Source organism: Chaetodon auriga, chromosome 5, assembly GCF_051107435.1.
Source record: "Chaetodon auriga isolate fChaAug3 chromosome 5, fChaAug3.hap1, whole genome shotgun sequence".
In the NCBI taxonomy this organism is placed as follows: Eukaryota; Metazoa; Chordata; class Actinopteri; order Chaetodontiformes; family Chaetodontidae; genus Chaetodon; species Chaetodon auriga.
In genome coordinates, this window is record NC_135078.1 from 10057828 (window position 1) to 10069599 (window position 11772).

The 11772-nt window shown below is 40.3% G+C and overlaps 1 protein-coding gene across 1 annotated transcript in view; it reads right to left on the reverse strand.

The window, feature by feature from the left end:
* Positions 1-2691, reverse strand: part of wdfy3 (WD repeat and FYVE domain containing 3) — an 86721-nt gene extending 84030 nt beyond the window's left edge. Inside the window, exon 1 of the mRNA XM_076730772.1 lies at positions 2506-2691. The gene's annotated coding sequence lies outside the window, so the exon portion shown is untranslated. The remainder of the gene's footprint in view (positions 1-2505) is intronic.
* Positions 2692-11772: the final 9081 nt, after the last annotated feature.

The window sequence follows — 11772 nt, forward strand, 5'->3', positions numbered from 1 at the left end:
AAGGAAAGCAGAAAAGAGTACACAGCAGCTACACTTCGTGTCATGCTTAGCAGGGCAGACTCTGGCAGTGTGTGAGTACAGCTGAAGGGACAGCTCACGCAGTGGAAACGTTTTTGCCAAATCTGTACCGGTGGACACATTTCCACTGTTGCACAGTATATACCATCATACCACCCAACGCTAGTCAGGAGTGTGGATACCAAGATGGGTGGCCACCAATATCTATGGTGCATCTAATAATTACAGAAAATATGTTTCTAATTTACATGTGTAACTTTGTTGAGTCAAAGGTGTTGTTGATTATTTGAAATTGTCTTTTTGTTAAAGGTCTAGTGTGTAGGATTTAGTGGTGAGGTTCCAGACTGCAACCATCTAAATACCCCTCGCCTCACCCTCTCCTAAAAACGTGAAAGGCGCTCACTAGAGCCTGTGTTTGGTTTGTTCGTTCTGGGCTACTGTAGAAACATGACGTGCAACATAATGAGCTCCGTGGAAGACCCGCTCCCTCTGTAGATATAAAGAGCTCATTCTAAGGTAACAAACACAAAACTATTCTTATTTTAATGTGATCATACACTGATGAAAACATTAGTATGAATACCTGCATTTGTTGAGTGAAATCCTTTAACTTTCATTCTTTGGGACAGACAGAACAGCATTAAATTCTTACAGTGCAGCAGCCCTGCAGTAAATACCAACATGCCCAAGCACAGTTTATGCTGTGAATAGTGTTTTTAAGGGCTTAATGGAAAGAAATTACTATAAAAATTATCAAGATTGTGTCAGTGTGGGTCAAAGGTTCACCATTGCAGGTCTGTACACCTGAAACAAAGAGTTATGAGTCGGAGTGATGATGTTTTTGGCAGGTGAAGCCATAAAAAGGATGAGGCAATCAGGGTAAACAATCGAGCTCCATGTAACATCTATTACAATGCGATCAAGTGTGACTGAATAGGATGTAAATTAACATTGCCAGTGTGAATTATTAAGGGAAACGGGAGTGTAATTGGAAAAGATTAAGATGTTACCCACAGCCATTGTAGCAGTAGAGCATCTCAGACCCGATTAAACACCCTCATAGTGAAAATCAAAAAAAGAAAAAACAGTGGGAAAAGCAGGTAAATGCTGGCTGAGACTACGTTTGTCTACAGTCCCTTGAGCGAATGATCAATTTTACTTTGCAAAGCTGAAAAAAATCTAAATTGTTTGACGGACTGTGTTAGCACTGGGTGTGATTGCTGTTTCTCTGCCTGCAAACATTGACAGCTGCAGCCTTCAGGCACTGGGTTCAGAGCAGTTATTACACAGGTGGAGAAAACCAGCAGCCATGCCTGAAATGCACAAACGGCTGAAGCATGAAGACTGTTTTACAATATTTCATCAAGTTATTTTGTCCTTATGTAAGGAAGTTCTTATTTCCCAAACTTTTTTGCCTACGTAATTTACAGTCATTTAAGTAGACCTAGAACAGATTAACATGGAAACACGCTACATGTTAGTTAACAGCAGCATATCTTTGGATCACATCATTTACTTTGGCACATACAGCACCTTTCTCTAGGGTCTACCATCAAGCATTACACCCGCAGAAGTGAAACCATTTCTATCATGTGACATGCGTCTATCTTGTTGTTTACCACTCACACCCCCAAGGACACAGTAAACACTGCAGGAGCGTGGCAGAAGTTAGCAATAACATGAGCTGCACCATGGTGCACATTTAGCCCCAGCATGCAAACAGGACTGAGCTGCTGTTAGGTGGTTAGGTGACTATAGAGGCAGCCATGTAATCAGGAACAATGCACTGGCCACTGGCCACACACAGATGACTTCAAGTTTCACATCAGGATGAGGCCGGTGGAATCTCTCTAAATATGCCAGTCATTGCGACTTTAGTATCAGCAGACCTTGGCAATTACTAGGACAGTCGTAACAATACAGCAAACCTGCTAAAGCACCAGTAATAATTATGTTGAGTAAGACATCCAGCCAACGCCACAAACTGTAGCTGTGCCCCGAACGGGTAACTTCCACCGGTCTGCGTCCCCCCTGTGTTTTCCAGTCACTGCAATCAGTCTGGTTCCTTCAAGCAGCACAGTCTAAGGACACTGACTGAAAACACCACACAGCAGCAAACCTGCGATGTGTAACCAAAATGCTGCAAGCAATGTTAGCTTACATCAGCACCGTCAGTTAGCTTACGACCAGCTGATCGCAACTGTCAGGCTAAAGGGTGACGTTGGCCTTCAATAAATACACTGTAAATAAAGAGGCTGGTTTGTGTGCCAGTATTGAGACTGGATATGTCACTATTATCTTTCTGGACGTTACTGGAGACATGCTAACGTCAGCTTTAGCGTTGCTGTAGATTTAAACTACCGTTAACTCGAGCCGAGATGCACATTCCTATCTTTGCTAGCTAACTCGCATGCTAGGCAGCTAGCGGCGCAGTGCTAGCTAGCCAGTCGGACCGCTGTGTCTGTCGTGGATCCGCCATTCCCTTACCAGTAAGTGGTAAAATCCTTCGTCTCCAACGTCGATGATCACCCCCAATGTGTCAGTTACGTGGGGCACTCCGAATGTATCCATATGGCACAAACCATGCTTTACTTTGCTGCTAGGTGGTCACTGCTTCCTCTCCTTCCTTCTGGTAGCAATTTTTCCTCAACATCCAGCTAAACCCAGTTCTGATTTTCCTCCAAACAGCATCCAGGACGAAGGATCACATCTGAAGGACAAAGCTGACATCTGTTGGATAGATGGAGGAAGACACTTCATGAAATGGATTTAAGGGATTTAATTGAATTAAGCTTCCCTCTTATATCAGAGCTAACAGGGAAAACCATAAATGTTGGATTAAGACATCACCTTTGTCTTTTGTTATTTGTTTTTTTTTTTTTTTACTCCTTAAAGTCATCAAATTAGATTATTATTATTATTATTATTATTATTATTATTATTATTATTATTATCATTATTATTATTATTATTATTAATTATTTTGCCATACTTTAAACTTACAGTAACGTTTCGTTTACTGTACTGTTGCCATCACCAGTACAAACATGTGTTTTCTTGCTGGCTCGCCTTTTTAGGTATTTTTCATTTCACTGTCATCTTTCTTTTTCATTATTATTGTGTTTTTTAAGGGAAAAGAAGACAAATGCGAAGAAAAAATGTAACATGAACAGTAAATATGATCTAATGTCCTCATAAATAACACATATAAAGGGAAAGGGCTGTCTCTTTCTCATGCGTTAACTGTGTCTGTCTTTGCATGAATCGTCCTCTTTCATAATTCAAATTAACCAAATAATAATATTGATAATAAACTTTATTTATATTGCACCTTTCATACAGGAATTGCCACTCAAAGTGCTTTCCAAGAAAGAAATCACATGCACATGAGTGCTTTACACAGAAAAGACTGAATGGATATAAAACCTGATCTTAAAAAATTAATGTAAAATAAGATGGAGATAAGGATGAAAATAAAAATAAAGACAATGCATAAAACCACACAATAAAATATCAAAAATCCAGGTAAAAATAATAGAGAGTAAGGATAAAAATTTGAAGAAGTCTATTAGGACGAAGCTCTAAAGGAGCTCTTCGTCTGCTGTCTCTGCTTTCTTTCTCACACACAACAGAATCTGATTCAGCACAGGTCTTGATTCACAGCCACCTTAGAACGTCTTCTCGTGGATGGAATCTCACTGTGGGGTCTTATCTGAATATAGGACACAACCCACTGTTGCTCCAGAGATCCCAGCATTCACAAGTCTTTGTTCACATGGAGTAGAATAAGGGTGCAAATAAAAACAAGGATAAAGCATCAAATCACAGTGTTCTTGAAGGCAAAAAATGAACAAGGCAGTTAGTGATGCAGCTTGGTCCTAGTCCATTAAGGGCTTTGTATACGAGGAAAAGGACCTTAAAATCAATCCTGAATCCAGTGCAGAGCAGCTAAAACTGGACTGATGTGCTCTCTCCTCTTGGTTCTGGTCAATAGCCGAGCTGCAGAGTTTTGAATGAGCTGAAGTCTCTCAGTGGATTTTGGCGGGAGGCCAGTAAATAGAGTGTTACAGTAATCAAGTCATCTTGAAATAAAGGCATGCATCACTTTTTCAGCATCTTTTTGGTTTATGAAGTTTTTGTCACCTTGTTGATGTGGGACTTGAATCTTAGATCTGAGTCTAGTATAACACCAAGACTTGTCACCTCAGATTTAATCCAGGGAGTTAATTTCCGCAGATTATTAAACACAGTTTCTCTCTTTGTTTTAGAGCTGACTAATGCTGACAAACACTTGCTTTAAACATGCAGTAGTTACCAGGTTAAGATATGAGGTGGAGGAGTTGGACTAATAATGTAATACAGGTGAAATTTCCCATGGCTACATCTTTTTTACAGGGTTAGTTGAGCTCATCTGTTTTAACACTGGCAGCAATGCTGCCTCGGATTGATCTTATTTTCTTAGTGAAGAACAATTTAAGTTCTTCACAGTTTGATGCAGAGAACTGTGGACAGGTGGGGGCGGTGCTGAGCAGCTGGTCAATAGTAGAGAATAATATTCTAGAGTTCCCTCCATTCTCTGTAATAATCTTGGAAAAGTAATCCTCCCTTCCAGACGTGTTGCTTTGTTATAGACAGTCATGGCTTCTTTGAATATATTACAGTGAACTGTGAGCCCAGTTTTCCTTCATTGTCTTCAGCTGCTTGACAAATTCTCCTCCTGTCATTAACACTGCAGCTGTTTAACCATGGGGAGATTCTGCCAGTCGACCTCTTCTTAACATTTAGTGGAGCAACAGTACTTAAAATACATAAGACAAGTTTAATGGAAAACTTTCCTTGGCAGTAGAATTGATTCTTGATTCTTGTTTGAGGAGTAAGTTCATCCATTTGTTTACAGAAATAAAATTTTGTATAGGCAACATGAAGACTGTGCATGTAATATATATTATAAATACCCAAAATGGTGCCAAAGAAATATTGTTGTTCAGCTTTTTTTCCTCTAAATGAAGTAGAGTACATTGCAGATGGGTCCAAAAAGTGTGACAAACATTCATGACATACTGAATTTCTCATTTAAGCACCTGACAGTACAACAGACTTTTGTTACCGAGCAGCTTTAAGGAATTAATATAAAGGCAGACAACTCACTCACTGTTTATTTTGCTAGGCTCATCTTCAATAAATTGGATAGTCCAGATTATTCTTATTCTGTGATTTAGATACCTATAACATAGTGCACAATGTCATTTCAAACTGACCCTTAATGCTTTTTTGACATAAGTAAGTGTGTTGCTCTAAGTTCAGACCCACTGCCTCTGGACCGCCTCCACAATCTCAAGCAAGGGGGTGTTGGAGTTCTCGTCCTAACCTCACCTCCAGCAGAGAGCTCAACAATTTCACTTGATAACATTGTAATGTCAAGTATGAGGCACCAGGTGACAGCAGTTCTTCTCTGAGCATGAAAACATACAGTCAACCAGTCACTGTGTGGGTGCTTTGGGTTTCTGTGAGCAACTTAAATGACAAACTATAGCTACCTCAGATGGTGACAGTGACACTTTGGGGTCATGCCTGAAGAATTTTATGATACCTTTTCCTCAGAAGTAAACAGTTTCTCTGTAATTTAAAACCGTTTAATGAAGCAACACATCCTGGTTCAATTTTCCACCCATCCCAGAAGAAATGTCGGTTGGACCGCTTGTCATCATTTGTGCACTGAGGGCTATAATCAAAAGCTGAATCTTTTGTGTTGCTTTCAGGTTTGGGCCTGGAAATTTTCCTTTGTGGGAGACTCAATTATTACTCAGGTGTAAAAGATGTCAGTGCGCGTCAGACCTGAAAGTCTACCTTCCCTTGACGGTTGAAGATGGAGCTCATCCACTGTTGCTCAGTCCTGGATCAAAAGTTGCTGCTGTAAATATTGTCTGCCTTAATCTGCCATTGACCTATTCACACCATGACTCATGTGACACCAACGACTCACATGATAGCTAGGTGGGTCAACGATCCTGCCGGAGGATAAATGCCCTGGACTGCTGACCAGTTACAGCTGAAGTTACAGCTCTTGGATGAGAGGCGAAATGTCTTGTAGAACCTCGATGAAGTCCAGTTGGCTTTGGAGAACACTTAAAGAAACCGCGACATGGATGAATGAGAATCATCACAGACATCTGCCTTAGGGGTAATTAGGTGAGTTAGGGTGTGGCATATTTATAGCTATAAATAGACACAGATATGCCCATATAATGGCCAACAAAACCTAGAAATCATATGTCCTGTCAAACAGCCACAGTTGTATCAAGAATTCACTTGAATCCACTGTCTTTTTCATAGAATGTCGTTTTTAACAGTCACATCTCTGCATAGTTTGAATTTTTTTGAATTATTTGAATTTTTACTCCGAGGTGACTTAAACCTTGTTTTGACAGAAGCTCCCATATTCCAGAGTGTACTTATGGCCAGAATTACACTGAAATATAATAATTTAAAACCCTCAGTAGTGTTTAAATTTCTCACTTTGGCCCCATCAGGTGTTTCTATCGAAAAGGACTGCAGCAGACACAAGTGCACAACTCTACAACAAGAACACAGAATGCACCAACTTCCACCAGGGTTCTTTCCATTTCTGCAAACTAATTGCCAAATCAATACTTACTGGCATTGTTAAACTAGAACAGGGTCTTTTTCAATGCCAACCCACTCTGTTTTGTTCAAGTCCAAGAACAGGTTAAGTGCTGGTCCAAAGTGTCTGAGAATGAGGTAAGCCGAAAACCAAAATGGGCTACAAACAGTGTCTGACCAAGGCTAAGAAAGAAATCTACTGTGTGCTGATCCCTTCAAACCTGCACCAAACAATGTGCAGACATTTGAGATAAAAATGCACGTTACACAGAGTTTTCATCTTAACAAGTGCTGAGGAGGAAAACACCAAAGGTGCACCAGTTAGATAAAACCATGCAGGTGCTTTGAAAATTTAGTCGTGACCAAGACCAAGACAAGTTCATATGACAAGTCCAAGACCCAGCAGAAACATTTTCTCAAGAGCCAGGACTGAATATGCTGCAGCACCACCAGCTACAGCTGCAACTGACCCAGAATTGGCTGGTGGATGATGGAATTTTCCCACCCTTGAGATAATTGAGTAAATACAAAAAGAACAATATGCTGCAGTAAACTAAACCAGACACCACTGGCCACACATCAAACCTTGAAAACAAGTCCAAACATGAAGCTTACTGTAAATGTGCAACATTGATAAACAATGACAGAAAGCGAAACTTAAGACATTTGAATGGCACTCAAAGTAGAGGTTGCTACTGTCTGTCAATCACGTGCCACTTCGAAATAATGTGCATTTGTTTAATTGCAGAGTACCTGTGATCGGTGGATTTTCTCATCAGCAGACAACAATGGTGTAGATTAGCTGCTGGGAGGAGCTTAGTTCCTCTACAGCAGTGACTCACTGAGAGTGAAGACATTTCAAAACACATCAGTGAAAGTCGATCCCCTTTCCAACGAAAAACCAAGTGAGAAATGAAGAGTTTCATTTCGACGTGCAACCTTTAGCAGAAGAAAAAGAGAACTACTATGACAAATGGAAGGTCACCTGAAGACCTCCATACGCTAAAATGAATGAAGAAAACTGTCATATTTAAATCAAAAATAAAAATAAAATATTGCATTTTAGAATGAAACATATTTGTTTTCAAAGGGAGATTTGTATTGTCGCCTTCTTGGTGTTGGGAAATTGAGAGTGTGCCTGCAGACCGTTTCATGTAGACACACTTTAACTTGCTGTGTCTTCAGCATTTAAGGAAATGTGTTTGCTTTCATGCCAAGAGTTACTGTAGATGTAGCTGGATAGTCAGGATGACCATATCCTGGAAGACAGGATACAGGTCAAACACCTGGCAAAATCTTCCTCCCAGCACCTCTAAAGTCAGTAAATAAGTCACTGCTCTTTACCCCAATTTGTTTTTTACTTAAGTGTTGCATGGATAACACAAATTATATGTTAATTAGCCACCTTTCGATCTGCTGGTTAGCAGATTTTTCCTAACCTTTGGACACAGCTAGTCTAGCTGTTTTATGTTGCTTTCGGTCGTTATGCTATGCTAAGTGTCTCCCAGTTCCACGTTGTTTTAAATGGAGAGATATGAGGGTGGTATCAATCTTTGTGTCTATCTCTGAGCACGAAAGCAATGAAGCATATTTACCAAAATATCAAAAACTTGCCATTCAATGCTACTTGCTTCAGTCACAAGTCCAAAATGTTAAGAACTACTGTCTGAGAGCATTAGCATAGGTCACAGTGAATGCATTAATTAACATTGCAGTTATCCTGCATATAGTATATTGTTCCACATTCTGTCTCTTTTGCACTGAGCTCTGCAGGAATGTCAGGGTACCAACAGTGCAGCTGTTAGACATCACTAAAATACATCAGTCCACTGTCTGTACATACAAACATAAGCGTGGCTGCGGTCACACTTCCACTTTACTGTTTCCTCAGTCCTGAAACAGAGCTGTTTGAAATCCTCCCAGCTGAGTTTTGATTTCTTGCAAATGGTTGGCCTGGTAGTTATCATAACCTCAGGGCTTCGTTCTCTCATCTACACTGCATAAATTCATTCTCTCCTGCTTCCCTTTTTTTCCAGACTCCATTTTATAGGTACTTAAACATGACTAAATGGTAACTTTGATGAGTTTGTTCCTGCTTTCCTGAAAATCACGTGGTCCCCCAGACTTGTTTACACTCCCTGCCTCTTCCCATGTGTGAAAAATGTACTCATGGAGGCTCGACTGTGCCAGCAGAGGATGTGGTTGTCCTCAGGGTGAGAGCGGTAAATGCACCATTGATCAAGCCACAGCAAAGAATATTGTAAATGCATTTTATATTTAGATATGGAGGTGCACTTTTTTGTTGAACACATTAAAGATCAACTTCTTTTTAACATCAACAGCTAATCAAATTACTTAAAGGGGTGAATTCGCACAGAATTATCACCCAGCACTGGTCTATGCAGCTTTTCATCCTCTTTTAACTTATTATTTTGATTTTGTTGCGTATTTCCTGCCTGGTTCAGCATTTGCACTCTTATCAGCACTGTTTCCAGCAGCAGCAGCAGGCTCTGTTTGCAGCAAACAAGCTCTGATAATTCCACTGTGAGCTGTCTGCCTAACACCAAACCATGCTTGTGGCTCCGTGAGGCTGTACTGGGGCACAGGGTGTTTTAAGGTAAAATGCTAGAGGTGTACATTTTTTTTTCCTATGCAAGTACAGTGAGTACATTGTTTAAACTGGAGTCAAATTCCTTGCTTGTGCACACATACTTGGCCAATGAAGCTGATTCTGATAATCCATCAAATATTTGTTAAGGTAGGTAATCAGCGGTGGACTGATATACAGACTTAGCATTCCAAAAGTCCAGCTGCTAGTATGGCTAAAAGGCTCAGTAAGAGTTCTTTGACTTGACATCCAGTGTGTGGTCTTTATTGGGAGAAATGCTTTGTTGCTCAGAAAGTGATGCATTAGACATTTTTGATAGCAGCAACAATGATAGATGAAAATGATGAGAAAGTATTTCCCCACCGTGGCTGGACAGACAAACCGTACCACCTCCAAGACGTGAAACTTGAATCCAAGGTGTGATGCTGGTAAGAGTTTGATTGAATGGTGATCTTTGAGGCATAGCGTAGAAATACAGTGGACCCCTAAAGTCTTTTTTCAGGTGATTCATGCAGATATTTGCAAATCTTTCAAGCTTCACTTTCATTCCCTCCACAGATTTGATCTCACGCTCAGTATGTCAGTTTACAGTGATCAGTGATTCACTCATTTCTCCACAGAGGAGCTGCATGAGTCACACTTAGTGTAGCAGGAAAAGGATGATTGTAAGAATGATTTGGCTATACAAAAAGAGATGTGTGGGAATAAAAAAAAGGCAAATCTCATCCTGAATTCATTTGTGATTTGGGTAGTGTGGATGTCTAGCCATGCATATGCAGTGGAAACACAACAGTGGGTGCACATTTCTGAGGGAACAAGTGTAATTTTAGTGTTTCCTTAATCCGTTACCCTGCAATGATATTCAAAATTTGGCTCTCAGCCATTTATCTACCAGAGTCATCTCTGAAATGCACTTTCACTGAAACAGAAGCACAACTTCATTTTCTCAAACTGTTTTTTTAGGAACAGAGCCAAAGACCAAAACAGCTGATGAGTAAAAAGAGAAACCTTTTCGACGTCAAATCTAAGTTAGTGAACCGGCTTCAATCCAAACCTTCACTTAGCTTTGCTCTCAGCTTCGCTTAGCTTTGCTCCAGTTTCAGATCGTTACCCTCGATTTACAATAAATCCACAATCACACCGCATACTGTATGTTGACATAACTGCCTGTTCAGGTATCATCTGATTGCTGGATGCATGAGAGGCCTCAAGCCCTGCGGCTGTGTCTGGACTAAATTTGTCTGATGACAGTTTAGGGTGAAGGATGTTTCAATAAGCACTTAATTCTGGCATGCAGTCCAGATTTCGAAGTAATGTTTTAAAGATCTTTATATCTAGTTTTGTAATTTGAACTTTTTTTTTTTTCGTTAAACATTTAGGTCCTGATTTTGCTACCTGGATGGTGGTGGTCTTGACAGTCAAAGCATTTTTGTAATTTTTGCTTAATTATCATTTTTCCTCATGTGCAAGTTAATCTCTCAGCAAAATTTTCAGTAGAAATCTTCAGTGGTCGGGGGTTAGGGGGATTTTCTGTTGTTCACTTCCTCACTGGTCAGATGCTCAGCTATGAAAGGAACTATTGTCCTATGATTCAAGAGTAAAAGACGCCATAAAAATGACTTTTTCATGAGTCACTTCTGTGTGAACACATCTTCCTCCAGAGCAGATTGAATTCAGTGATCATTAGTCTACCACTGAGCCACATGTGCAAACATGGATGACAACTTATTACACACTGCATGTGTGGAAGTCCACTGTAGAAGATCAGCATTATGAAAGTCACAGTCATTTCAGGAAGTAAAGTTACAGTGATAAAAAAAAAACCTAAATTGTTAGTGTTAAAAAGGATCATTGCTCTCATGTCTGTGTGCTAAAGGAATAGTTTGACATGTTGTGCAAACTTACTCGCTTTCCTGCTGCTGGTTGCCGGGAAGCTATTGCGCCTGTTCAAGGAATGGTCTGACACAGAACCCTCTGTAAAATCACATGTTTATTTGTGAGCTCTAGAGGTGCTTATAGAAGGATTGTTTCTGTTGGACAGAACCCGGCTCGCTGTTTCCCCCAGTATCCAGCTTCTCATCCAGCTCTCAGTAAGAAAGAGAGTAAGTTTAAGTGTGGACTATTTCCCAAAAAAGGGAATTTTTTTTCCTTTACATACTGAGTCAGGATGTGTTCATCATAGCTTAGCCTTGCTCTTGTTACGGTATGAGCAACGACAAACACGGCCAGGACCCAGATTGCAGAGAATGAGGAACAGAGTTTATTTCTCCAAAAAAAAACAAAGTACAAACAAAAGGCAACAAAAAATCACCGCAAGGGGGAAAAAAAGCAGAGTGAACTGCAAAAAGGCGAAAACACAAAATCACCACAATGGGGAAAAACTAGAAATTCTCTCAGAACAGAAAATCACCTTCTCAGGGAATTACTAAGGGTAAACAAAGAACTGCAATAAAGTAGTGAAGACGCTGGAGCAAGGAGCGAGGAAGGAGGCAAGGCAGACAACGTGGCGAGACACGAGTGAGCAG